This window comes from Medicago truncatula, chromosome 5 (genome assembly GCF_003473485.1).
Source record: "Medicago truncatula cultivar Jemalong A17 chromosome 5, MtrunA17r5.0-ANR, whole genome shotgun sequence".
NCBI lineage: Eukaryota > Viridiplantae > Streptophyta > Magnoliopsida > Fabales > Fabaceae > Medicago > Medicago truncatula.
In genome coordinates, this window is record NC_053046.1 from 22,738,631 (window position 1) to 22,757,000 (window position 18,370).

Here is an 18,370-nt window from a genome sequence, read left to right on the forward strand (position 1 = left end):
TGAGGGAGTTGGATAAGTTGTTGGGTGCTTCGGTTAAGGGTGAGAATTTGAATTGTTTCAATTTGTTGACTAAGGAGGGTAGACGAGGGTTGAGGGCGGAGAGAGGGAGTATGGAGGTGGAAGGTACGGAGGTGGTTAGAAGAGATGGTGGGGAAGGAATGTAGGTGTCGGTGGGGAGGTTGTGGATGAGGGTGGAGTTTAGGTGCTTATGAAGATTTTTTCTTATAATGTTAGGGGGTTGGGTGGTTTTGAGAAAAGAGCGGAAGTGCGGCGTTTGGTTCAAGATAAGCAACCGTTTGTGTTATGTCTTCAAGAATCTAAGTTGAGTTTGGTTGATAATTTTACAGTTAAATCGGTGTGGGGTAGCGCATGTTGTGGGTACTCCTATCAACCTTCTGTAGGGGCCTCAGGAGGGTTGTTATCTATTTGGGACTCATCCGTGGTGGAGATTTGGTGTACTTTGAGTTTCAGACATGTTTTGATTATTAAAGGGAGGGTTATTCTGTCAGGTCAAGAATTTATTATTGCTAATGTTTATGCTCCTTGCGATATTGCTGCAAAACAAGATTTATGGGCACATCTTTCTCATTTTATTATGAATAATAGTGAAGCAAATATTTGTGTTTGTGGGAATTTTAATTCTATTAGAGTGGAGGAGGAGAGAAGAGGTAGGAATATGATCTTCAGACAAGTAGATGCTGACCATTTTAATGATTTCATTGAAGGAAATTTTTTGATAGATTTACCGCTGTGTGGTAGATTATTTACTTGGTATCGGGGTGATGGTATTTCAATGAGTAGAATTGACAGATTTCTGGTGTCTGCTAAGTGGAGTGAATCTTGGCCTAACTGTATTCAAGTTGCTATCAGCGGGGTTTATCCGATCATGTTCCCCTTGTTTTATTTGTTGATGAATCAAATTGGGGCCCACGCCCTCTGCGTTTGTTAAAGTGTTGGTCCGATTATGCTGGTTATGGTGATTTTGTCCGTGAAAAATTGAATTCGTTCAATCTGGAAGGGTGGGGCGGCCATGTGCTGAAAATGAAGCTCAAGATGATTAAATTGTGTCTTAAGGAGTGGCATCAATTACATTCCAAGAATATTGATGGTAAGATTGGGGACATCAAAAATAAAATTTCTATTCTTGACACTAAGGCGGAGGAATGTGAGTTGTTGGAGGAAGAATCTAAGGAGCTTCGAGATTTGTCTGTTGAGTTACATTCTATGTCACGTGTTTTTACTAGTATGAATTGGCAGAAGGCTAGAATGAAATGGGTTAGGGAGGGAGATGCAAATTCTAAATTTTTCCATAATGCGATGTCTGCAAGACAACGTAGAAATGCTTTACAGGTGATTCATGTTGATGGAGTGTTGGTGGAAGGAGTTCAGGGCATTCGAACAGTTGTTTTTAATCATTTTGCAAGCCATTTCCGTAATATTGAAGTGGTGCGGCCAGGTGTGGATAGTTTTAATTTTCGAAAGCTTTCTGTTGTCCAAGCTGGGAGTCTGGTTCGGCCTTTTACAATGGATGAGATTAAAAAGGCGGTTTGGGATTGTGATAGTTTTAAAAGTCCGGGACCTGATGATATTAATGTGGGGTTCATTAAAGATTTTTGGAATAAGCTTAAAGATGATTTGTTGAGGTTTTTTGTGGAGTTCCATCGAAATGGGAAATTAACTAAGGGAGTAAATTCGATGTTCATTGCGTTGATTCCGAAGGTCGTTAGTCCTCAAAGGTTAGCTGATTTTCGCCCCATTTCTCTTGTTGGTTGTATGTATAAATTATTGGCTAAGGTCCTTGCAAACCGCCTACGTGATTTTGTGGTGTCGGATGCTCAGTCAGCTTTTGTTCGAGGTAAACAAATTCTTGATGGTATTCTTATTGCTAATGAGGTTGTTGATGAGGCTAGACGCATGAAAAAGAATTATTACTTTTTAAGGTTGATTTTGAAAAGGCCTATGACTCGATTGATCAAAAGTACATTAATTCGGTGATGGTGAATATGAATTTTCCAACTCTTTGGAGAAAATGGATTATGGAATGTATTGGCACAGCCTCTGATGCGGTTCTGGTTAATGGGTGTCCGACGGAGGAGTTCCCGATTCAGAGGGGACTTAGACAAGGGATCCTCTTTCCCCTTTTTTGTTTTTATTGGCGGCCGAGGGGTTTGATGTTATGATGAAGGCCTCTGTGTTGAATAATATGTTCCCGCCGTATGGAGTAGGAGCTCAAGGGGAGGTAAAACTGTCTCATCTTCAGTTTGCCGATGATACTCTCATTATTGGTGAGAAATGTTGGTTGAACGTTCGTACGATTTGGACGGTGTTACTTCTTCTTGAGGAAGTATCGGGGTTGAAGGTAAACTTTAATAGAAGTATGCTGACAGGTGTTAACATTTCCAACTCATGGTTATCAGAAGCGGCTGCAGTGTTGAATTGTAAAACTGGTTTAATTCCTTTTATGTATTTGGGATTACCTATTGGTGGTGATGAGAGAAAACTTTGTTTTTGGAAACCTATGTTGGATCGTATATCTGCTAGAGTGTCGACTTGGAATAATAAGTATTTATCTTCTGGTGGTCGTCTGGTTCTCTTGAAGTCTGTCCTATCCTCTCTCCCGGTTTACTTTCTTTCCTTCTTCAAGGCCCCTACAGGTATCATCTCTTCTATCGAATCTATTTTTAAAAAATTCTTTTGGGGTGGGTGTGAGGGTTCTAACAAAATTGTCTGGATTAAATGGGATTCTGTTGGTTTACCTTTGAGTCGTGGTAGTTTAGGGGTTCGGAAGTTAGGGGATTTTAATCTGTCTTTATTAGGTAAATGGTGTTGGAGGTTGGTGGTGGACAAGAATGGTCTGTGGTACAGAGTTTTAAAGGCTCGGTATGGGGAAGTTGGAGGTCAGATAAAGGAGGGAGGTCGACATTCTTCTAGGTGGTGGAGAATGATTTGTAGTGTGAGGGATGGTAGTGAGTTATTGGTAGGAAGTTGGTTTGATGATAATATTAGGCGGGTGGTAGGTAACGGTCGTGACACTTTTTTTTGGTCCGATAATTGATTGGGTGATGTTCCTTCAAAAATTCAGTTTAGTCGTCTTTTTGATCTAGCTGTTAATAAGGAGTGTTCGGTGGAGGATATGGCGAGAGCGGGGTGGGCCGCTGGTGGAGGTGGTTGGGTGTGGAGGCGTCGTTTATTTGCTTGGGAGGAGGATGGTGTGAGGGAATGTGTCAATTTGTTACATAACATTGTTTTGCAGGATAGTATTCAGGACCAGTGGAGGTGGTTACTTGATCCTATTCATGGTTAAAAGGTTAAGGGGACTTATTGTTTCTTAACTAATATGGAGGTTCAGGTAACTAGTGATGCATGTCTTGATGTGTGGGATAAATGTGTTCCTTCCAAGGTGTCTGTGTTTGCTTGGCGTCTTCTTCAAGATAGAGTTGCTACTCGCGCAAATTTGGTGCGTCGTCGTGTGTTACAAGTTGCTGATAATTTGTGTGTTGGTGGATGCGGCTATCCTGAGACGGCGGATCATCTTTTTGTTCAGTGTACTTCCTTTGGGAGGGTCTGGTATCTTGTGTGTTTTCTGGGTTCGGTAACACAACACTTTTTTCAGTTTAGTCAGATGGCAGGAATGACTCGTGCTTCTCATGATTATTTGAAGATTATTTGGTTGGCTTGTGTTTAGGCAATCTGGAAGGAGAGAAATAAATGTGTCTTCAACAATTTGGTTAGCAATCCTCTTAGCGTTGTTGAAAGAGTGAAGCTGTTGTCTTTTCTTTGGCTTTCGTCCATTGTGGCTAGTTTTCCGTTTGGTTTTTATGATTGGTGGCGATATCCACGGTTTTGTATGGGTATCATGTAATCTCTTTTAGCTTTCAACTTTTTGGCATCGGTTCTAGGTGCTTTTTGTTTGTAACAGACGTTGGGTGTTTTCTCACTTTAGCACACCTTGTGCGGGGTGAATCACCTTTTCTTTTGAGCAATATATTCCATTTTGATTTGTTCAAAAAAAAAAAAAACAAAATCACCAAAAATATGATTTTAATGCTTAAATGGTGTTGATTCCATGATGACTTTCTTAGGGAAAATTTCTCATTTTCTTTTATGGCTCATTCAATTTTAGAATGATTTTTTTTCATTCTCTTAGTCAAATATTGGTTGATTCATATATTAATATATTTATAAAATTATGGCACCGTATTGAAAGTTAACCTTGTGTTGCACCTCTTTTTGCCAAAATTTCTTGTTCTTTTTGTTAATTAGCGTAATTTTACGTCGTTTTTGAAAAATAAACTTCGATTGTATTTCATTTTTTCCGTTAATTTACGCAACCTAAAACTCTATTCGTTAATTAGCGTAGTTTGACGTCTTTTTTGAAAAATAAACTTAGAAATGCATATATACAATTACAACGCTTTACTCTCAGGTGCGATCATACCAGCACTAATGCACCGGATCCCATCAGAACTCTGCAGTCAAGCGTGCTTGGGCGAGAGTAGTACTAGGATGGGTGACCTCCTGGGAAGTCCTTGTGTTGCACCTCTTTTTGCCAAAATTTCTTGTTCTTTTTGTTAATTAGCGTAATTTTACGTCGTTTTTGAAAAATAAACTTCGATTGTATTTCATTTTTTCCGTTAATTTACGCAACCTAAAACTCTATTCGTTAATTATCTTAGTTTGACGTCTTTTTTGAAAAATAAACTTAGAAATGCTGTCGCTCATTTTTCGGAAATCATTGCTATTTGATTAGCTTTTGATTCACTAATTATTTCACGACTGAACATTTAATTTTTTTTTAAGAAAAAGGGGAAAAAAGTTCAAACTACCCCATTTTGAAAAGATTTAGGGTTCGGGGGTTAGTTACATAAAGGGAAGGTGTTAGCACCCTTTATGTCCGTAGTACTCTACGGGAACCTCTTGGTTTTTATTTAATTTTCGTATTATAACTTGCTTATTATTTTTTAAAAGAAGGAATTAAAGTGGAAAAATAAAAGACCTAATTATCTACATTTTTTTATTGATTTGGAAGGACATGGTCCTCTGCCTACGTACCCATGAGGGATCAAAACCTCGTAGTTCGGGGTAGAAATTGACGTTTGATTGGTTGTGTGTTTTTTATCAGTTTTGAAAAAGGTTTTAAAATGAAAAGCCAAGTGGCAAATAAGAATTTGTTTGTGTTTTTTAATTTAAAAGAAAATGGACTTGAAGTAGAATTAAGTTGATTGAAATTTGATTAAGAAAATAAAAAGACGGTCACTTGATTTAAGATCAAGGTTTATTGTAAAAAAATATTCTTTTGGTTGTTTTTGTTATTTGAATGTTTTTTGTTATTTTGACTGATAAATAAAGCCTAAAGCTAAAGCATGAGAATTTCGTAGTGAGGTTGGATCACCACAAAATCTCTTAACATAATCTATTTTTTTTTGCATTTTTTATAACATAAGAAAGAAAAAAGAATAAATACCTTGAAACCGAAAGGGACAGAAAGGAGTAGAAAAAGAAGAAAGACTCGTCAAGACAAGTCGAAAAAGGGAGAAGAGAGGAAAAGCACAGGAATCATCAACTGTGAATTTCGGGGTGTAGAATGCATTGTGTGAGCTCTCTATTTATAGAGAAACTTCACAGCTAATAGGTGAGAAACTTTGGGAACAAGTAATTCATCTAGTACAAAAATATCTCAATTGAGTACCAAAATATATCATATTGAGTACAAAAATATATTATTCAGTACATAAATATATATTATTGAGTATCAAAATATATATTTTAGATCAAGCACTAAAATATATTAGATTGCCTACCAAAATATATTATATTGAGTACAAAAATATATTATCCAGTACATAAATATGTTATTCAGTACATAAATATATATTATTGAGTATCAAAATATATATTTCAGATCAAGCAGTAAAATATATTAGATTGCCTATCAAAATATTTCGGATTGTGCTCCAAAATATTCTAGATTGCGTTCTAAAATATTTTAGCAAAACATGGAGACAGAGAAAAACACTTTTTAACAATGATTAAATCAAATATTTAATTTATCATTTCCAAACAATATTTTGCTAGTGCTTACTTCGTTCACACAATTATGTACCCCCATTATATAATCTTAGGTCAAAAATTGGGGTATGACAAATGCATATATACAATTACAACGCTTTACTCTCGGGTGCGATCATACCAGCACTAATGCACCGGATCCCATCATAACACTGCAGTTAAGTGTGCTTGGGCGAGAGTAGTACTAGGATGGGTGACCTCCTGGGAAGTCCTTGTGTTGCACCTCTTTTTGCCAAAATTTCTTGTTCTTTTTGTTAATTAGCGTAATTTTACGTCGTTTTTGAAAAATAAACTTCGATTGTATTTCATTTTTTCCGTTAATTTACGCAACCTAAAACACTATTCGTTAATTATCTTAGTTTGACGTCTTTTTTGAAAAATAAACTTAGAAATGCATATATACAATTACAACGCTTTACTCTCAGGTGCGATCATACCAGCACTAATGCACCGGATCCCATCAGAACTCCGCAGTCAAGCGTACTTGGGCGAGAGTAGTACTAGGATGGGTGACCTCCTGGGAAGTCCTTGTGTTGCACCTCTTTTTGCCAAAATTTCTTGTTCTTTTTGTTAATTAGCGTAATTTTACGTCGTTTTTGAAAAATAAACTTCAATTGTATTTCATTTTTTCCGTTAATTTACGCAACCTAAAACTCTATTCGTTAATTATCTTAGTTTGACGTCTTTTTTGAAAAATAAACTTAGAAATGCATATATACAATTACAACGCTTTACTCTCAGGTGCGATCATACCAGCACTAATGCACCGGATCCCATCAGAACTCCGCAGTTAAGTGTGCTTGGGCGAGAGTAGTACTAGGATGGGTGACCTCCTGGGAAGTCCTTGTGTTGCACCTCTTTTTGCCAAAATTTCTTGTTCTTTTTGTTAATTAGCGTAATTTTACGTCATTTTTAAAAAATAAACTTCGATTGTATTTCATTTTTTCCGTTAATTTACGCAACCTAAAACTGTATTCGTTAATTAGCTTAGTTTAACGTCTTTTTTGAAAAATAAACTTAGAAATGCATATATACAATTACAACGCTTTACTCTCAGGTGCGATCATACCAGCACTAATGCACCGGATCCCATCAGAACTCCGCAGTCAAGCGTGATTGGGCGAGAGTAGTACTAGGATGGGTGACCTCCTGGGAAGTCCTTGTGTTGCACCTCTTTTTGCCAAAATTTCTTGTTCTTTTTGTTAATTAGCGTAATTTTACGTCATTTTTAAAAAATAAACTTCGATTGTATTTCATTTTTTCCGTTAATTTACGCAACCTAAAACTCTATTCGTTAATTAGCGTAGTTTGACGTCTTTTTTGAAAAATAAACTTAGAAATGCATATATACAATTACAACGCTTTACTCTCAGGTGCGATCATACCAGCACTAATGCACCGGATCCCATCAGAACTCCGCAGTTAAGCGTGCTTGGGCGAGAGTAGTACTAGGATGGGTGACCTCCTGGGAAGTCCTTGTGTTGCACCTCTTTTTGCCAAAATTTCTTGTTCTTTTTGTTAATTAGCGTAATTTTACGTCGTTTTTGAAAAATAAACTTCGATTGTATTTCATTTTTTCCGTTAATTTACGCAACCTAAAACTCTATTCGTTAATTAGCTTAGTTTAACGTCTTTTTTGAAAAATAAACTTAGAAATACATATTTACAATTACAACGCTTTACTCTCAGGTGCGATCATACCAGCACTAATGCACCGGATCCCATCAGAACTCCGCAGTTAAGCGTGCTTGGGCGAGAGTAGTACTAGGATGGGTGACCTCCTGGGAAGTCCTTGTGTTGCACCTCTTTTTGCCAAAATTTCTTGTTCTTTTTGTTAATTAGCGTAATTTTACGTCGTTTTTGAAAAATAAACTTCGATTGTATTTCATTTTTTCCGTTAATTTACGCAACCTAAAACTCTATTCGTTAATTAGCTTAGTTTAACGTCTTTTTTGAAAAATAAACTTAGAAATGCATATATACAATTACAACGCTTTACTCTCAGGTGCGATCATACCAGCACTAATGCACCGGATCCCATCAGAACTCCGCAGTTAAGCGTGCTTGGGCGAGAGTAGTACTAGGATGGGTGACCTCCTGGGAAGTCCTTGTGTTGCACCTCTTTTTGCCAAAATTTCTTGTTCTTTTTGTTAATTAGCGTAATTTTACGTCGTTTTTGAAAAATAAACTTCAATTGTATTTCATTTTTTCCGTTAATTTACGCAACCTAAAACTCTATTCGTTAATTAGCGTAGTTTGACGTCTTATTTGAAAAATAAACTTAGAAATGCATATATACAATTACAACGCTTTACTCTCAGGTGCGATCATACCAGCACTAATGCACCGGATCCCATCAGAACTCCGCAGTTAAGCGTGCTTGGGCGAGAGTAGTACTAGGATGGGTGACCTCCTGGGAAGTCCTTGTGTTGCACCTCTTTTTGCCAAAATTTCTTGTTCTTTTTGTTAATTAGCGTAATTTTACGTCGTTTTTGAAAAATAAACTTCAATTGTATTTCATTTTTTCCGTTAATTTACGCAACCTAAAACTCTATTCGTTAATTAGCTTAGTTTAACGTCTTTTTTTGAAAAATAAACTTAGAAATGCATATATACAATTACAACGCTTTACTCTCAGGTGCGATCATACCAGCACTAATGCACCGGATCCCATCAGAACTCCGCAGTTAAGCGTGCTTGGGCGAGAGTAGTACTAGGATGGGTGACCTCCTGGGAAGTCCTTGTGTTGCACCTCTTTTTGCCAAAATTTCTTGTTCTTTTTGTTAATTAGCGTAATTTTACGTCGTTTTTGAAAAATAAACTTCGATTGTATTTCATTTTTTCCGTTAATTTACGCAACCTAAAACTCTATTCGTTAATTAGCTTAGTTTAACGTCTTTTTTTGAAAAATAAACTTAGAAATGCATATATACAATTACAACGCTTTACTCTCAGGTGCGATCATACCAGCACTAATGCACCGGATCCCATCAGAACTCCGCAGTTAAGCGTGCTTGGGCGAGAGTAGTACTAGGATGGGTGACCTCCTGGGAAGTCCTTGTGTTGCACCTCTTTTTGCCAAAATTTCTTGTTCTTTTTGTTAATTAGCGTGATTTTACTTCGTTTTTAAAAAATAAACTTCGATTGTATTTCATTTTTTCCGTTAATTTACGCAACCTAAAACTCTATTCGTTAATTAGCTTAGTTTAACGTCTTTATTTGAAAAATAAACTTAGAAATGCATATATACAATTACAACGCTTTACTCTCAGGTGCGATCATACCAGCACTAATGCACCGGATCCCATCAGAACTCCGCAGTCAAGCGTGCTTGGGCGAGAGTAGTACTAGGATGGGTGACCTCCTGGGAAGTCCTTGTGTTGCACCTCTTTTTGCCAAAATTTCTTGTTCTTTTTGTTAATTAGCGTAATTTTACGTCGTTTTTGAAAAATAAACTTCAATTGTATTTCATTTTTTCCGTTAATTTACGCAACCTAAAACTCTATTCGTTAATTAGCGTAGTTTGACGTCTTTTTTGAAAAATAAACTTAGAAATGCATATATACAATTACAACGCTTTACTCTCAGGTGCGATCATACCAGCACTAATGCACCGGATCCCATCAGAACTCCGCAGTTAAGCGTGCTTGGGCGAGAGTAGTACTAGGATGGGTGACCTCCTGGGAAGTCCTTGTGTTGCACCTCTTTTTGCCAAAATTTCTTGTTCTTTTTGTTAATTAGCGTAATTTTACGTCGTTTTTGAAAAATAAACTTCAATTGTATTTCATTTTTTCCGTTAATTTACGCAACCTAAAACTCTATTCGTTAATTAGCGTAGTTTGACGTCTTTTTTGAAAAATAAACTTAGAAATGCATATATACAATTACAACGCTTTACTCTCAGGTGCGATCATACCAGCACTAATGCACCGGATCCCATCAGAACTCCGCAGTCAAGCGTGCTTGGGCGAGAGTAGTACTAGGATGGGTGACCTCCTGGGAAGTCCTTGTGTTGCACCTCTTTTTGCCAAAATTTCTTGCTCTTTTTGTTAATTAGCGTAATTTTACGTCGTTTTTGAAAAATAAACTTCGATTGTATTTCATTTTTTCCGTTAATTTACGCAACCTAAAACTCTATTCGTTAATTAGCGTAGTTTGACGTCTTTTTTGAAAAATAAACTTAGAAATGCATATATACAATTACAACGCTTTACTCTCAGGTGCGATCATACCAGCACTAATGCACCGGATCCCATCAGAACTCCGCAGTTAAGCGTGCTTGGGCGAGAGTAGTACTAGGATGGGTGACCTCCTGGGAAGTCCTTGTGTTGCACCTCTTTTTGCCAAAATTTCTTGTTCTTTTTGTTAATTAGCGTAATTTTACGTCGTTTTTGAAAAATAAACTTCAATTGTATTTCATTTTTTCCGTTAATTTACGCAACCTAAAACTCTATTCGTTAATTAGCTTAGTTTAACGTCTTTATTTGAAAAATAAACTTAGAAATGCATATATACAATTACAACGCTTTACTCTCAGGTGCGATCATACCAGCACTAATGCACCGGATCCCATCAGAACTCCGCAGTTAAGCGTGCTTGGGCGAGAGTAGTACTAGGATGGGTGACCTCCTGGGAAGTCCTTGTGTTGCACCTCTTTTTGCCAAAATTTCTTGTTCTTTTTGTTAATTAGCGTAATTTTACGTCGTTTTTGAAAAATAAACTTCAATTGTATTTCATTTTTTCCGTTAATTTACGCAACCTAAAACTCTATTCGTTAATTAGCGTAGTTTGACGTCTTTTTTGAAAAATAAACTTAGAAATGCATATATACAATTACAACGCTTTACTCTCAGGTGCGATCATACCAGCACTAATGCACCGGATCCCATCAGAACTCCGCAGTTAAGCGTGCTTGGGCGAGAGTAGTACTAGGATGGGTGACCTCCTGGGAAGTCCTTGTGTTGCACCTCTTTTTGCCAAAATTTCTTGTTCTTTTTGTTAATTAGCGTAATTTTACGTCGTTTTTGAAAAATAAACTTCAATTGTATTTCATTTTTTCCGTTAATTTACGCAACCTAAAACTCTATTCGTTAATTAGCGTAGTTTGACGTCTTTTTTGAAAAATAAACTTAGAAATGCATATATACAATTACAACGCTTTACTCTCAGGTGCGATCATACCAGCACTAATGCACCGGATCCCATCAGAACTCCGCAGTTAAGCGTGCTTGGGCGAGAGTAGTACTAGGATGGGTGACCTCCTGGGAAGTCCTTGTGTTGCACCTCTTTTTGCCAAAATTTCTTGTTCTTTTTGTTAATTAGCGTAATTTTACGTCGTTTTTGAAAAATAAACTTCAATTGTATTTCATTTTTTCCGTTAATTTACGCAACCTAAAACTCTATTCGTTATTTAGCTTAGTTTAACGTCTTTTTTTGAAAAATAAACTTAGAAATGCATATATACAATTACAACGCTTTACTCTCAGGTGCGATCATACCAGCACTAATGCACCGGATCCCATCAGAACTCCGCAGTTAAGCGTGCTTGGGCGAGAGTAGTACTAGGATGGGTGACCTCCTGGGAAGTCCTTGTGTTGCACCTCTTTTTGCCAAAATTTCTTGTTCTTTTTGTTAATTAGCGTAATTTTACGTCGTTTTTGAAAAATAAACTTCGATTGTATTTCATTTTTTCCGTTAATTTACGCAACCTAAAACTCTATTCGTTAATTAGCTTAGTTTAACGTCTTTATTTGAAAAATAAACTTAGAAATGCATATATACAATTACAACGCTTTACTCTCAGGTGCGATCATACCAGCACTAATGCACCGGATCCCATCAGAACTCCGCAGTTAAGCGTGCTTGGGCGAGAGTAGTACTAGGATGGGTGACCTCCTGGGAAGTCCTTGTGTTGCACCTCTTTTTGCCAAAATTTCTTGTTCTTTTTGTTAATTAGCGTAATTTTACGTCGTTTTTGAAAAATAAACTTCGATTGTATTTCATTTTTTCCGTTAATTTACGCAACCTAAAACTCTATTCGTTAATTAGCTTAGTTTAACGTCTTTATTTGAAAAATAAACTTAGAAATGCATATATACAATTACAACGCTTTACTCTCAGGTGCGATCATACCAGCACTAATGCACCGGATCCCATCAGAACTCCGCAGTTAAGCGTGCTTGGGCGAGAGTAGTACTAGGATGGGTGACCTCCTGGGAAGTCCTTGTGTTGCACCTCTTTTTGCCAAAATTTCTTGTTCTTTTTGTTAATTAGCGTAATTTTACGTCGTTTTTGAAAAATAAACTTCAATTGTATTTCATTTTTTCCGTTAATTTACGCAACCTAAAACTCTATTCGTTAATTAGCGTAGTTTGACGTCTTTTTTGAAAAATAAACTTAGAAATGCATATATACAATTACAACGCTTTACTCTCAGGTGCGATCATACCAGCACTAATGCACCGGATCCCATCAGAACTCCGCAGTTAAGCGTGCTTGGGCGAGAGTAGTACTAGGATGGGTGACCTCCTGGGAAGTCCTTGTGTTGCACCTCTTTTTGCCAAAATTTCTTGTTCTTTTTGTTAATTAGCGTAATTTTACGTCGTTTTTAAAAATAAACTTCGATTGTATTTCATTTTTTCCGTTAATTTACGCAACCTAAAACTCTATTCGTTAATTAGCTTAGTTTAACGTCTTTATTTGAAAAATAAACTTAGAAATGCATATATACAATTACAACGCTTTACTCTCAGGTGCGATCATACCAGCACTAATGCACCGGATCCCATCAGAACTCCGCAGTTAAGCGTGCTTGGGCGAGAGTAGTACTAGGATGGGTGACCTCCTGGGAAGTCCTTGTGTTGCACCTCTTTTTGCCAAAATTTCTTGTTCTTTTTGTTAATTAGCGTAATTTTACGTCGTTTTTAAAAATAAACTTCGATTGTATTTCATTTTTTCCGTTAATTTACGCAACCTAAAACTCTATTCGTTAATTAGCGTAGTTTGACGTCTTTTTTGAAAAATAAACTTAGAAATGCATATATACAATTACAACGCTTTACTCTCAGGTGCGATCATACCAGCACTAATGCACCGGATCCCATCAGAACTCCGCAGTTAAGCGTGCTTGGGCGAGAGTAGTACTAGGATGGGTGACCTCCTGGGAAGTCCTTGTGTTGCACCTCTTTTTGCCAAAATTTCTTGTTCTTTTTGTTAATTAGCGTAATTTTACGTCGTTTTTGAAAAATAAACTTCAATTGTATTTCATTTTTTCCGTTAATTTACGCAACCTAAAACTCTATTCGTTAATTAGCGTAGTTTGACGTCTTTTTTGAAAAATAAACTTAGAAATGCATATATACAATTACAACGCTTTACTCTCAGGTGCGATCATACCAGCACTAATGCACCGGATCCCATCAGAACTCCGCAGTTAAGCGTGCTTGGGCGAGAGTAGTACTAGGATGGGTGACCTCCTGGGAAGTCCTTGTGTTGCACCTCTTTTTGCCAAAATTTCTTGTTCTTTTTGTTAATTAGCGTAATTTTACGTCGTTTTTGAAAAATAAACTTCAATTGTATTTCATTTTTTCCGTTAATTTACGCAACCTAAAACTCTATTCGTTATTTAGCTTAGTTTAACGTCTTTTTTTGAAAAATAAACTTAGAAATGCATATATACAATTACAACGCTTTACTCTCAGGTGCGATCATACCAGCACTAATGCACCGGATCCCATCAGAACTCCGCAGTTAAGCGTGCTTGGGCGAGAGTAGTACTAGGATGGGTGACCTCCTGGGAAGTCCTTGTGTTGCACCTCTTTTTGCCAAAATTTCTTGTTCTTTTTGTTAATTAGCGTAATTTTACGTCGTTTTTAAAAATAAACTTCGATTGTATTTCATTTTTTCCGTTAATTTACGCAACCTAAAACTCTATTCGTTAATTAGCTTAGTTTAACGTCTTTATTTGAAAAATAAACTTAGAAATGCATATATACAATTACAACGCTTTACTCTCAGGTGCGATCATACCAGCACTAATGCACCGGATCCCATCAGAACTCTGCAGTCAAGCGTGCTTGGGCGAGAGTAGTACTAGGATGGGTGACCTCCTGGGAAGTCCTTGTGTTGCACCTCTTTTTGCCAAAATTTCTTGTTCTTTTTGTTAATTAGCGTGATTTTACGTCCTTTTTAAAAAATAAACTTCGATTGTATTTCATTTTTTCCGTTAATTTACGCAACCTAAAACTCTATTCGTTAATTAGCTTAGTTTAACGTCTTTATTTGAAAAATAAACTTAGAAATGCATATATACAATTACAACGCTTTACTCTCAGGTGCGATCATACCAGCACTAATGCACCGGATCCCATCAGAACTCCGCAGTTAAGCGTGCTTGGGCGAGAGTAGTACTAGGATGGGTGACCTCCTGGGAAGTCCTTGTGTTGCACCTCTTTTTGCCAAAATTTCTTGTTCTTTTTGTTAATTAGCGTAATTTTACGTCGTTTTTGAAAAATAAACTTCAATTGTATTTCATTTTTTCCGTTAATTTACGCAACCTAAAACTCTATTCGTTAATTAGCGTAGTTTGACGTCTTTTTTGAAAAATAAACTTAGAAATGCATATATACAATTACAACGCTTTACTCTCAGGTGCGATCATACCAGCACTAATGCACCGGATCCCATCAGAACTCCGCAGTTAAGCGTGCTTGGGCGAGAGTAGTACTAGGATGGGTGACCTCCTGGGAAGTCCTTGTGTTGCACCTCTTTTTGCCAAAATTTCTTGTTCTTTTTGTTAATTAGCGTAATTTTACGTCGTTTTTGAAAAATAAACTTCAATTGTATTTCATTTTTTCCGTTAATTTACGCAACCTAAAACTCTATTCGTTATTTAGCTTAGTTTAACGTCTTTTTTTGAAAAATAAACTTAGAAATGCATATATACAATTACAACGCTTTACTCTCAGGTGCGATCATACCAGCACTAATGCACCGGATCCCATCAGAACTCCGCAGTTAAGCGTGCTTGGGCGAGAGTAGTACTAGGATGGGTGACCTCCTGGGAAGTCCTTGTGTTGCACCTCTTTTTGCCAAAATTTCTTGTTCTTTTTGTTAATTAGCGTAATTTTACGTCGTTTTTGAAAAATAAACTTCGATTGTATTTCATTTTTTCCGTTAATTTACGCAACCTAAAACTCTATTCGTTAATTAGCTTAGTTTAACGTCTTTATTTGAAAAATAAACTTAGAAATGCATATATACAATTACAACGCTTTACTCTCAGGTGCGATCATACCAGCACTAATGCACCGGATCCCATCAGAACTCTGCAGTCAAGCGTGCTTGGGCGAGAGTAGTACTAGGATGGGTGACCTCCTGGGAAGTCCTTGTGTTGCACCTCTTTTTGCCAAAATTTCTTGTTCTTTTTGTTAATTAGCGTGATTTTACGTCATTTTTAAAAAATAAACTTCGATTGTATTTCATTTTTTCCGTTAATTTACGCAACCTAAAACTCTATTCGTTAATTAGCTTAGTTTAACGTCTTTATTTGAAAAATAAACTTAGAAATGCATATATACAATTACAACGCTTTACTCTCAGGTGCGATCATACCAGCACTAATGCACCGGATCCCATCAGAACTCCGCAGTTAAGCGTGCTTGGGCGAGAGTAGTACTAGGATGGGTGACCTCCTGGGAAGTCCTTGTGTTGCACCTCTTTTTGCCAAAATTTCTTGTTCTTTTTGTTAATTAGCGTAATTTTACGTCGTTTTTGAAAAATAAACTTCGATTGTATTTCATTTCTTCCGTTAATGTACGCAACCTAAAACTCTATTCGTTAATTAGCGTAGTTTGACGTCTTTTTTGAAAAATAAACTTAGAAATGCATATATACAATTACAACGCTTTACTCTCAGGTGCGATCATACCAACACTAATGTACCGGATCCCATCAGAACTCCGCAGTTAAGCGTGCTTGGGCGAGAGTAGTACTAGGATGGGTGACCTCCTGGGAAGTCCTTGTGTTGCACCTCTTTTTGCCAAAATTTCTTGTTCTTTTTGTTAATTAGCGTAATTTTACGTCGTTTTTGAAAAATAAACTTCAATTGTATTTCATTTTTTCCGTTAATTTACGCAACCTAAAACTCTATTCGTTAATTAGCTTAGTTTAACGTCTTTTTTTGAAAAATAAACTTAGAAATGCATATATACAATTACAACGCTTTACTCTCAGGTGCGATCATACCAGCACTAATGCACCGGATCCCATCAGAACTCCGCAGTTAAGCGTGCTTGGGCGAGAGTAGTACTAGGATGGGTGACCTCCTGGGAAGTCCTTGTGTTGCACCTCTTTTTGCCAAAATTTCTTGTTCTTTTTGTTAATTAGCGTAATTTTACGTCGTTTTTGAAAAATAAACTTCGATTGTATTTCATTTTTTCCGTTAATTTACGCAACCTAAAACTCTATTCGTTAATTAGCGTAGTTTGACGTCTTTTTTGAAAAATAAACTTAGAAATGCATATATACAATTACAACGCTTTACTCTCAGGTGCGATCATACCAGCACTAATGCACCGGATCCCATCAGAACTCCGCAGTTAAGCGTGCTTGGGCGAGAGTAGTACTAGGATGGGTGACCTCCTGGGAAGTCCTTGTGTTGCACCTCTTTTTGCCAAAATTTCTTGTTCTTTTTGTTAATTAGCGTAATTTTACGTCGTTTTTGAAAAATAAACTTCGATTGTATTTCATTTTTTCCGTTAATTTACGCAACCTAAAACTCTATTCGTTAATTAGCTTAGTTTAACGTCTTTATTTGAAAAATAAACTTAGAAATGCATATATACAATTACAACGCTTTACTCTCAGGTGCGATCATACCAGCACTAATGCACCGGATCCCATCAGAACTCCGCAGTTAAGCGTGCTTGGGCGAGAGTAGTACTAGGATGGGTGACCTCCTGGGAAGTCCTTGTGTTGCACCTCTTTTTGCCAAAATTTCTTGTTCTTTTTGTTAATTAGCGTAATTTTACGTCGTTTTTAAAAATAAACTTCGATTGTATTTCATTTTTTCCGTTAATTTACGCAACCTAAAACTCTATTCGTTAATTAGCTTAGTTTAACGTCTTTATTTGAAAAATAAACTTAGAAATGCATATATACAATTACAACGCTTTACTCTCAGGTGCGATCATACCAGCACTAATGCACCGGATCCCATCAGAACTCCGCAGTCAAGCGTGCTTGGGCGAGAGTAGGACTAGGATGGGTGACCTCCTGGGAAGTCCTTGTGTTGCACCTCTTTTTGCCAAAATTTCTTGTTCTTTTTGTTAATTAGCGTAATTTTACGTCGTTTTTGAAAAATAAACTTCGATTGTATTTCATTTCTTCCGTTAATGTACGCAACCTAAAACTCTATTCGTTAATTAGCGTAGTTTGACGTCTTTTTTGAAAAATAAACTTAGAAATGCATATATACAATTACAACGCTTTACTCTCAGGTGCGATCATACCAACACTAATGTACCGGATCCCATCAGAACTCCGCAGTTAAGCGTGCTTGGGCGAGAGTAGTACTAGGATGGGTGACCTCCTGGGAAGTCCTTGTGTTGCACCTCTTTTTGCCAAAATTTCTTGTTCTTTTTGTTAATTAGCGTAATTTTACGTCGTTTTTGAAAAATAAACTTCGAGTGTATTTCATTTTTTCCGTTAATTTACGCAACCTAAAACTCTATTCGTTAATTAGCTTAGTTTAACGTCTTTATTTGAAAAATAAACTTAGAAATGCATATATACAATTACAACGCTTTACTCTCAGGTGCGATCATACCAGCACTAATGCACCGGATCCCATCAGAACTCCGCAGTTAAGCGTGCTTGGGCGAGAGTAGTACTAGGATGGGTGACCTCCTGGGAAGTCCTTGTGTTGCACCTCTTTTTGCCAAAATTTCTTGTTCTTTTTGTTAATTAGCGTAATTTTACGTCGTTTTTGAAAAATAAACTTCGATTGTATTTCATTTCTTCCGTTAATTTACGCAACCTAAAACTCTATTCGTTAATTAGCGTAGTTTGACGTCTTTTTTGAAAAATAAACTTAGAAATGCATATATACAATTACAACGCTTTACTCTCAGGTGCGATCATACCAACACTAATGTACCGGATCCCATCAGAACTCCGCAGTTAAGCGTGCTTGGGCGAGAGTAGTACTAGGATGGGTGACCTCCTGGGAAGTCCTTGTGTTGCACCTCTTTTTGCCAAAATTTCTTGTTCTTTTTGTTAATTAGCGTAATTTTACGTCGTT

General features: G+C 36.9%; 40 non-coding genes across 40 annotated transcripts; all 40 read left to right on the forward strand.

The window, feature by feature from the left end:
* Window positions 1-4,424: 4,424 nt before the first annotated feature.
* Window positions 4,425-4,543, forward strand: LOC112416113 (5S ribosomal RNA). The gene has a single exon (XR_003006428.1). It is a non-coding gene; the product is annotated as a 5S ribosomal RNA (ribosomal RNA).
* A 1,633-nt stretch (window positions 4,544-6,176) lies between these two features.
* LOC120580805 (5S ribosomal RNA) lies at window positions 6,177-6,295 on the forward strand. Its single transcript, XR_005646564.1, has one exon. It is a non-coding gene; the product is annotated as a 5S ribosomal RNA (ribosomal RNA).
* Window positions 6,296-6,492: 197 nt separating this feature from the next.
* Window positions 6,493-6,611, forward strand: LOC120580798 (5S ribosomal RNA). Its single transcript, XR_005646556.1, has one exon. It is a non-coding gene; the product is annotated as a 5S ribosomal RNA (ribosomal RNA).
* Window positions 6,612-6,808: 197 nt separating this feature from the next.
* On the forward strand, window positions 6,809-6,927 carry LOC120580792 (5S ribosomal RNA). The gene has a single exon (XR_005646550.1). It is a non-coding gene; the product is annotated as a 5S ribosomal RNA (ribosomal RNA).
* A 197-nt stretch (window positions 6,928-7,124) lies between these two features.
* Window positions 7,125-7,243, forward strand: LOC120580802 (5S ribosomal RNA). Its single transcript, XR_005646561.1, has one exon. It is a non-coding gene; the product is annotated as a 5S ribosomal RNA (ribosomal RNA).
* A 197-nt stretch (window positions 7,244-7,440) lies between these two features.
* Window positions 7,441-7,559, forward strand: LOC120580742 (5S ribosomal RNA). The gene has a single exon (XR_005646499.1). It is a non-coding gene; the product is annotated as a 5S ribosomal RNA (ribosomal RNA).
* A 197-nt stretch (window positions 7,560-7,756) lies between these two features.
* LOC120580776 (5S ribosomal RNA) lies at window positions 7,757-7,875 on the forward strand. The gene has a single exon (XR_005646534.1). It is a non-coding gene; the product is annotated as a 5S ribosomal RNA (ribosomal RNA).
* A 197-nt stretch (window positions 7,876-8,072) lies between these two features.
* On the forward strand, window positions 8,073-8,191 carry LOC120580787 (5S ribosomal RNA). The gene has a single exon (XR_005646545.1). It is a non-coding gene; the product is annotated as a 5S ribosomal RNA (ribosomal RNA).
* A 197-nt stretch (window positions 8,192-8,388) lies between these two features.
* Window positions 8,389-8,507, forward strand: LOC120580797 (5S ribosomal RNA). The gene has a single exon (XR_005646555.1). It is a non-coding gene; the product is annotated as a 5S ribosomal RNA (ribosomal RNA).
* A 198-nt stretch (window positions 8,508-8,705) lies between these two features.
* LOC120580806 (5S ribosomal RNA) lies at window positions 8,706-8,824 on the forward strand. The gene has a single exon (XR_005646565.1). It is a non-coding gene; the product is annotated as a 5S ribosomal RNA (ribosomal RNA).
* Window positions 8,825-9,022: 198 nt separating this feature from the next.
* On the forward strand, window positions 9,023-9,141 carry LOC120580743 (5S ribosomal RNA). Its single transcript, XR_005646500.1, has one exon. It is a non-coding gene; the product is annotated as a 5S ribosomal RNA (ribosomal RNA).
* A 198-nt stretch (window positions 9,142-9,339) lies between these two features.
* LOC120580793 (5S ribosomal RNA) lies at window positions 9,340-9,458 on the forward strand. The gene has a single exon (XR_005646551.1). It is a non-coding gene; the product is annotated as a 5S ribosomal RNA (ribosomal RNA).
* Window positions 9,459-9,655: 197 nt separating this feature from the next.
* LOC120580745 (5S ribosomal RNA) lies at window positions 9,656-9,774 on the forward strand. The gene has a single exon (XR_005646502.1). It is a non-coding gene; the product is annotated as a 5S ribosomal RNA (ribosomal RNA).
* A 197-nt stretch (window positions 9,775-9,971) lies between these two features.
* Window positions 9,972-10,090, forward strand: LOC120580794 (5S ribosomal RNA). Its single transcript, XR_005646552.1, has one exon. It is a non-coding gene; the product is annotated as a 5S ribosomal RNA (ribosomal RNA).
* Window positions 10,091-10,287: 197 nt separating this feature from the next.
* LOC120580746 (5S ribosomal RNA) lies at window positions 10,288-10,406 on the forward strand. The gene has a single exon (XR_005646503.1). It is a non-coding gene; the product is annotated as a 5S ribosomal RNA (ribosomal RNA).
* A 198-nt stretch (window positions 10,407-10,604) lies between these two features.
* LOC120580747 (5S ribosomal RNA) lies at window positions 10,605-10,723 on the forward strand. Its single transcript, XR_005646504.1, has one exon. It is a non-coding gene; the product is annotated as a 5S ribosomal RNA (ribosomal RNA).
* A 197-nt stretch (window positions 10,724-10,920) lies between these two features.
* LOC120580748 (5S ribosomal RNA) lies at window positions 10,921-11,039 on the forward strand. The gene has a single exon (XR_005646505.1). It is a non-coding gene; the product is annotated as a 5S ribosomal RNA (ribosomal RNA).
* Window positions 11,040-11,236: 197 nt separating this feature from the next.
* Window positions 11,237-11,355, forward strand: LOC120580752 (5S ribosomal RNA). The gene has a single exon (XR_005646509.1). It is a non-coding gene; the product is annotated as a 5S ribosomal RNA (ribosomal RNA).
* A 198-nt stretch (window positions 11,356-11,553) lies between these two features.
* Window positions 11,554-11,672, forward strand: LOC120580757 (5S ribosomal RNA). The gene has a single exon (XR_005646515.1). It is a non-coding gene; the product is annotated as a 5S ribosomal RNA (ribosomal RNA).
* A 198-nt stretch (window positions 11,673-11,870) lies between these two features.
* LOC120580764 (5S ribosomal RNA) lies at window positions 11,871-11,989 on the forward strand. Its single transcript, XR_005646522.1, has one exon. It is a non-coding gene; the product is annotated as a 5S ribosomal RNA (ribosomal RNA).
* A 198-nt stretch (window positions 11,990-12,187) lies between these two features.
* LOC120580769 (5S ribosomal RNA) lies at window positions 12,188-12,306 on the forward strand. The gene has a single exon (XR_005646527.1). It is a non-coding gene; the product is annotated as a 5S ribosomal RNA (ribosomal RNA).
* A 197-nt stretch (window positions 12,307-12,503) lies between these two features.
* Window positions 12,504-12,622, forward strand: LOC120580775 (5S ribosomal RNA). Its single transcript, XR_005646533.1, has one exon. It is a non-coding gene; the product is annotated as a 5S ribosomal RNA (ribosomal RNA).
* Window positions 12,623-12,819: 197 nt separating this feature from the next.
* LOC120580777 (5S ribosomal RNA) lies at window positions 12,820-12,938 on the forward strand. Its single transcript, XR_005646535.1, has one exon. It is a non-coding gene; the product is annotated as a 5S ribosomal RNA (ribosomal RNA).
* A 196-nt stretch (window positions 12,939-13,134) lies between these two features.
* Window positions 13,135-13,253, forward strand: LOC120580778 (5S ribosomal RNA). Its single transcript, XR_005646536.1, has one exon. It is a non-coding gene; the product is annotated as a 5S ribosomal RNA (ribosomal RNA).
* A 197-nt stretch (window positions 13,254-13,450) lies between these two features.
* LOC120580779 (5S ribosomal RNA) lies at window positions 13,451-13,569 on the forward strand. Its single transcript, XR_005646537.1, has one exon. It is a non-coding gene; the product is annotated as a 5S ribosomal RNA (ribosomal RNA).
* A 198-nt stretch (window positions 13,570-13,767) lies between these two features.
* LOC120580780 (5S ribosomal RNA) lies at window positions 13,768-13,886 on the forward strand. The gene has a single exon (XR_005646538.1). It is a non-coding gene; the product is annotated as a 5S ribosomal RNA (ribosomal RNA).
* Window positions 13,887-14,083: 197 nt separating this feature from the next.
* LOC120580795 (5S ribosomal RNA) lies at window positions 14,084-14,202 on the forward strand. Its single transcript, XR_005646553.1, has one exon. It is a non-coding gene; the product is annotated as a 5S ribosomal RNA (ribosomal RNA).
* Window positions 14,203-14,400: 198 nt separating this feature from the next.
* On the forward strand, window positions 14,401-14,519 carry LOC120580781 (5S ribosomal RNA). Its single transcript, XR_005646539.1, has one exon. It is a non-coding gene; the product is annotated as a 5S ribosomal RNA (ribosomal RNA).
* A 197-nt stretch (window positions 14,520-14,716) lies between these two features.
* On the forward strand, window positions 14,717-14,835 carry LOC120580782 (5S ribosomal RNA). Its single transcript, XR_005646540.1, has one exon. It is a non-coding gene; the product is annotated as a 5S ribosomal RNA (ribosomal RNA).
* Window positions 14,836-15,033: 198 nt separating this feature from the next.
* Window positions 15,034-15,152, forward strand: LOC120580783 (5S ribosomal RNA). The gene has a single exon (XR_005646541.1). It is a non-coding gene; the product is annotated as a 5S ribosomal RNA (ribosomal RNA).
* A 198-nt stretch (window positions 15,153-15,350) lies between these two features.
* LOC120580796 (5S ribosomal RNA) lies at window positions 15,351-15,469 on the forward strand. Its single transcript, XR_005646554.1, has one exon. It is a non-coding gene; the product is annotated as a 5S ribosomal RNA (ribosomal RNA).
* A 198-nt stretch (window positions 15,470-15,667) lies between these two features.
* Window positions 15,668-15,786, forward strand: LOC120580784 (5S ribosomal RNA). Its single transcript, XR_005646542.1, has one exon. It is a non-coding gene; the product is annotated as a 5S ribosomal RNA (ribosomal RNA).
* Window positions 15,787-15,983: 197 nt separating this feature from the next.
* Window positions 15,984-16,102, forward strand: LOC120580799 (5S ribosomal RNA). Its single transcript, XR_005646557.1, has one exon. It is a non-coding gene; the product is annotated as a 5S ribosomal RNA (ribosomal RNA).
* A 198-nt stretch (window positions 16,103-16,300) lies between these two features.
* Window positions 16,301-16,419, forward strand: LOC120580785 (5S ribosomal RNA). The gene has a single exon (XR_005646543.1). It is a non-coding gene; the product is annotated as a 5S ribosomal RNA (ribosomal RNA).
* A 197-nt stretch (window positions 16,420-16,616) lies between these two features.
* Window positions 16,617-16,735, forward strand: LOC120580786 (5S ribosomal RNA). The gene has a single exon (XR_005646544.1). It is a non-coding gene; the product is annotated as a 5S ribosomal RNA (ribosomal RNA).
* A 198-nt stretch (window positions 16,736-16,933) lies between these two features.
* LOC120580788 (5S ribosomal RNA) lies at window positions 16,934-17,052 on the forward strand. Its single transcript, XR_005646546.1, has one exon. It is a non-coding gene; the product is annotated as a 5S ribosomal RNA (ribosomal RNA).
* A 197-nt stretch (window positions 17,053-17,249) lies between these two features.
* LOC120580804 (5S ribosomal RNA) lies at window positions 17,250-17,368 on the forward strand. The gene has a single exon (XR_005646563.1). It is a non-coding gene; the product is annotated as a 5S ribosomal RNA (ribosomal RNA).
* A 197-nt stretch (window positions 17,369-17,565) lies between these two features.
* On the forward strand, window positions 17,566-17,684 carry LOC120580800 (5S ribosomal RNA). The gene has a single exon (XR_005646559.1). It is a non-coding gene; the product is annotated as a 5S ribosomal RNA (ribosomal RNA).
* A 198-nt stretch (window positions 17,685-17,882) lies between these two features.
* LOC120580789 (5S ribosomal RNA) lies at window positions 17,883-18,001 on the forward strand. Its single transcript, XR_005646547.1, has one exon. It is a non-coding gene; the product is annotated as a 5S ribosomal RNA (ribosomal RNA).
* A 197-nt stretch (window positions 18,002-18,198) lies between these two features.
* LOC120580801 (5S ribosomal RNA) lies at window positions 18,199-18,317 on the forward strand. The gene has a single exon (XR_005646560.1). It is a non-coding gene; the product is annotated as a 5S ribosomal RNA (ribosomal RNA).
* The last annotated feature ends 53 nt before the right edge of the window (window positions 18,318-18,370 follow it).